The sequence below is a fragment of the Humulus lupulus genome, chromosome 7, assembly GCF_963169125.1.
Source record: "Humulus lupulus chromosome 7, drHumLupu1.1, whole genome shotgun sequence".
Classification (NCBI taxonomy): domain Eukaryota; kingdom Viridiplantae; phylum Streptophyta; class Magnoliopsida; order Rosales; family Cannabaceae; genus Humulus; species Humulus lupulus.
Genome location: NC_084799.1, coordinates 153,573,633 through 153,579,264, shown reverse-complemented (window position 1 = coordinate 153,579,264; position 5,632 = coordinate 153,573,633).

Genomic DNA, 5,632 nt, shown 5'->3' with positions numbered 1-5,632 from the left:
TTGATATAAGAATCAAAGGAGTGATCAAAGAACAAGGGTTCAATGAGTTTCACTAACCTCTGAAGAACAATACAATATTCCAAGGAGAATTACTCTAATCTTCAATAATTCCCAAGCCCAAAAGTCCCTTCCTTGAGCTCTCTTTTTCTATTTATAGGCTCAAGGGATTACATAAGATCTTTACAGATATTCTCTCCTGAATAATCGGATACTCAGGAGATTGTGTGAGTTAAATTCGGGATTTACAAAGATCTTCACAGTAGTGTTACATTACATGCGGAACCATCGACCAGACTGGTCGCATGTAGGATTGGGCTGCTTACTGCTTCTAATACGTCTTCTGGTCGATGCACTAGCAGAGTTCCTCCAGATGTCAGCCACGTGTCCAGGGATCAGTTGCCACGTCATCAATGCCAATTTTTTGGATAACATTTGCCCCCCAAGTTTATTTATTACGAGCAATAAATAAACTTTTGAGCGAACGACCCTTCAGTAACCCCGCCTTACGTGTCAGAACTCTTCGTGTGTTCTTGGAAAAAGCAACCTACTAATGTCTAATCATGACTTTTCGGTTCCCCAGTAATAATTCGGCGGCCATTCCTCTTCCCCATATTTCGAAAAAGGGAAACTGATGATTACACCTTTTTAATGCCACAGACAAACTTATATAATATCTTCAAAATCTTCCTTTTCTTTTTACGCACGCCTCTACTCTTTCCAGAAACCCTAAAACCAGAGCTCTCGTCTTCTCCTAGAAACTGTGCTTCTGCACCTTCCAAGTTCATCTTGAAAGCACCTAGACTTCCGAAGACTCTCTACCCTTCTCAACGATCTTTTTTCTGGTAAGTCTTCGAATTTTTATGTTTCGTATCTTCGCAATGCATGCTTCTGTATGTCGACTGTTTGAGTTCATCTGTTTCTGGTTTGAGATGCTTGTGGGTAAAAAGATTTACGAGTTAGTTTGATAGTTAGGATCGTACTTTTAGGACGTAAAATCGAAGTAAAAATTCGATCTTTAGGCTAGTTGGAAAATAGGTTTTTCCCACCCTAAGGGGAGTTGAAAAAGCTTTTTTGAAAAACTTTTTACTTTCACCCTTTGATTCGTTTTCAAACTGTTCGTGTGGAAAAATTTAGCTTTTTGTTAGAATGCTGTTGTATAAAAGTTTGGCTTTTATACTCGACCAGCGTTATTCTAAAAAGCCTTTAAAAATTCTCCATCCTTACCTCCCCATTTTTTGTTTGTAGACATTGATGCCAGATTTGTGGGGAGGTGAACGGCCCATCGACGACGATCTTCTCGCCCAGCTGCTCGAAGGTGAAGAACAACCAACCGCCCGAATCCACGAGATTCCTTTTTCTCAATCCTCATCTAGACCTCGTCCTTCTCCTCCTCAAATGGCTCGTTCCAAATCCGTAGGCAAGAAAAGACCTGACTCCGATGATAGTCCAAACCTTCCTGCTCAGCCTGATTCGTAGGCTAGGGTTCCCTCGACCAGCGGTCGAAACAACCCTGTTCCTGACCCTAATATCCAAATTAGAGCCCGCCCTCGCCATCAGAATCTGCCTGATGTCGAGTGGTATGTTTCCCCGACCAGCGTAGTGACCCTTCGGATGGTTGCTAACTATTTCAGGAAGTATCCCCTCACAGGGATTTCCATCAAAATTACTGCCGCAGACCAAAGGGCTAACCTCCCTGGAGGTATATACAGCGCCTGGTCTCGGTATCACATAGAGGCGGGGGCTTTCCTCCCTCTACATCCTTTTTACCAGGGGGTGGCTAATTATTTCAATGTCGCCCCCTTCCAAATTACTCCAAACGGATATAGAATGCTGGCCGCACTCTATATCCTGTACAAACTCCAAAAATGGCCAGAACCTACTCCCCACGAGGTCAATTATCTTTTCGACCTTAAATCCAACCCGCAACAATATGGGACGAGTTTCTTCCACCTTTGTCACCAGGAGACAAACCGGACGTTCCTGAGTGACACTACGCACATTTCTAACGTGGGGCAGTATAGTAAGGAGTACTTCCTTACTCCGGACATAACCAGCAACAACCTGGCCTTCACCCGAGGAGGTAAGTACCGTCTTGGACTGGTCGATACTTTTAATCAAGGAGTTTCCTTTCATTTTTCTCAAACTGTACTTTGTCTTTCAGGCCCATGGTTACGTCCGACCCTAACACCAGACATGGTGTTGAGGTCCAATAGACTGGCCAGGATGACAGACGCAGAAAAAAGCGTCAAGTCCCTGGTTATTGATGAAAACCTGAGGCTGTCTGGCTTCCTGGCTCCTCGCCATGAAACAAGAGGGTCCGTGGTAGCTGATGCCACTGCTGAGGGGGTTCCCAAGCAGCAACCTCCTGCGTCCCCTCCTCGAAGGAGGCCGACGGGGGTTACAATCAGGGAGCCCACGGGCAATCCTTCTGCAGAAAGGCCTTCTGCTCCTCAAGGCAAGGGGAAACAAAAGGCCAAAGAGCCAGTTGTGGACCTGGGGGAATCCTCTGATGAAAATGGTAAAGTTATTTTGCTTTTAAATTGCTTGCCAATTCCCTGTCATTTGTTTGACGGGGAGGGCAACTTTACATATACTCTAAATCTAGGGCCAGACTTCTTCATGCCAGAAAGTGAGTGTGTGACTAATAGAGTCAATAGTATAGCGACCAGTAGTTATAGCTCGGGTACTAACTTTGTGACCTTCTTTTCCGTTGAATAAAGAGTTTTCATCTGCCTTTATCTTACCCTTTGTATGTTTTTACTTGTATGCAAATATGGCCACTCCCAACGTCTTCGACCTATACAATGCTGAGGAGGAAGAGGAAATTCCTCAGCTCAGGCGAAAGTCGTCAAGGAGACAGGCCGGCGAAACAAGCCAGAGACCGGCCAAGAAGAGTCGAACAGAAGACGCTCCTAGGGACGTGCCAGCTGGGCAAACTTCTACTCATCCTCCGGCTCCTGCTGAGAAGCAGACTCCTCCTCCCCTGCCGAACCCTCCGGCTGCGCCCACCAGGGAACAAGACAAGCGGGAAGAAGCTCTTGGGCCAAACTCTCGAGCCATGCCTTACGAGCAGCTAAAGACTGCCTCGCGCATATCGCGAAGAACGACCGCGTCAAAAATGCACTGGTCGAGGCAGAAAGTATGGCAGTCGACCAAATCCTGAACAGGACTCTGAACGAAATAGCCAGCGTAAGTGCCTCTTTATCTCTTAGGCCTTAGTCTTTTATTCTCTGTAATAGGTTATAACTTTATCTTCTGTCCTCAGGATTTGCTGTCTGCAACTGCTGCTCGTACCCGCACCCAAGCCACCATTGAACAGGCTCGGGCAAAGGCCATCGAGAGGCACCAGGTGAAGGCAGCCAAGGAACTTTTGGCTGCAGAGGCTAGGCACGCAAAGGAGTTGGAGGCGCTGGCTCAGCAGAGGGATGCCGCGGTGACAAAGCTATCAGAGGCTGAAGCTACGAAGGCAGCTATAATAAAGCAGAGGGAGGAGTATCAAGATGCCAGCCGCACCCAGTATCGCGAAGTCAAGAGATTGGAAGAGAAGCATAAGTCCAAAGACGAGGCCATTGCTACTCTTGAGGGCAAAGTAAAGCAGCTGGAGCTTGACAACTCCAAGAATCTAGAAAGATATAAGAGGACGACGCTCCGGTGTTTTTACAATTTCTGGAAACACAATCATGGTGCTGACTTCAGCTATCTTTCAGAAGATGTCCGAACTGCTGAGCTGGCTCGCTGCACCGCTCAACTGGCTGAAGAGGAGGCAAGAGCCAGGGTCCCTGCTTCCCCAAGCATTGCTGGCGTAAAGGAAGAAGGAGTTGCTGAGGATGCTGCCAACCAGAATGCTGATAAAGACCCTCCTGCTCCCAATGCCTCTTGAGCTTTTTTTTTAATATTTTTTCCTTCTTTTGATTATTCGACCCACGCATCGTGATGTAAAGACAATTCCTTTTTTGAATTTGCTGCATGGGCAGCAAACCTTTTCTTTTATTTGAACAGTTACATCCAAGCAGTGATGCTTGCGGTGTAAGAGATTACATCATGATGCTATAACATTTTCATTTATTATAACATTTGTTCGTATGACCGAACTTAGCATAGTACTTTGGCTTGATTTAACAAAATATAAATTTTGAAAAATACTCTAAGTACCTTAGCATGGTTTCACTCATTTTGTTTATGTGTTTACATACCTCATGGTATGCTTTGCTATCAATGTGCCTTATATGCCCCCCAAGTGATCGAGGAGCTTTAGGTCCTTGGTCACTTGCCTTGACCACGACCTGTTCGAACATTTCTGCTCGGGAGAAAAAGTAATACTTATAATATAGCAAAACAACACACGTAATGAACAAATACTTGTATATATAAATTCACAAAGGTTGACCAGAATGACTGGCTGCGCACAGTCCCTTATAATCTCGTATTAATAATGGACTAAACATGTCTTTACGAGTGATTCTAAAATAGAATCTTACATATACGAGCGATTAGCCATACAGCATGGCTAACCCTCTTTGCTAAACTTGTAAAAAGTAAAATTTAATACAAGCCAGTCCTTTAAAAAGGACTGTTCACTGATAGTACTTGCGCAGGTGTTCTCCATTCCAATAACGTGGAACCAGATCTCCGTTCAAGCGTGCAACTTTGCAGGTGCCTGAATGAAGGACTTCTTCAATCTGGTAAGGTCCTTCCCAATTAGGTCCGAGTACTCCAGCAGTGGGGTCGCGGGTGTTTAAGAAAACTCGTCGTAGCACCAAATCTCCGACGTTGAATTTTCTTTCTTTAACTTTGGAGTTAAAGTACCGGGCGACTTTTTGCTGGTACGCAGAAACTCAGAGTTGGGCTTTCTCCCGTATCTCGTCAATCGAGTCTAGGGATTCCATCATCAGTTGGTTGTTCTGGTCTTGGTCGTATGTTAATCGTCGATGTGAGGGGGGATCTAATTCAACAGGCAACATCGCCTCATATCCGTAGGCTAAGGAAAATGGGGTATGTCCTGTCGCTGTTCGGTGAGACGTTCTATACGACCAGAGGACTAGCATGTCGTCCACATATACCTCCATGTTTACTCCGATCAGCTCCTTAAACATGTGGTTGACTAGCCGTTGGTAAGTCGCACCTGCGTTTTTCAGTCCGAAGGGCATTACTTTGTAACAGTATAAACCCGTATCGGTCCGAAAGCTGGTGTGATCCTCGTCGGGGGGATGCATGCTAATCTAGTTGTAGCCCAAATACGCATCCATGAACGAGAGGATTTCATGCCCTGCAGTTGCATCGACCAGCTGGTCGATTCTTGGGAGTGGGAAGCAGTCCTTTGGGCAAGCTTTATGGAGGTCTGTAAAATCCACGCAGGTTCACCATTTGTCGTTTGGCTTGGGAACCAGCACTGGATTGGAGACCCATGATGGATAAAACGCCACCCTGATGAACCCATTCTCCTTTAATCTTTCAACTTCCTCTTTTAAGGCTCTTGATCTATCCTTATCGAGCAGCCTTCTCTTTTGTTGCACGGGTGAAAAGGTCTTGTCTATATTCAGGACATGGCTGATGACTACAGGATCTATCCCAGCCATGTCTTTGTGCGACCAGGCGAAAACCTCCTGGTTCTTTCGCAAAAATTCCACCAGTG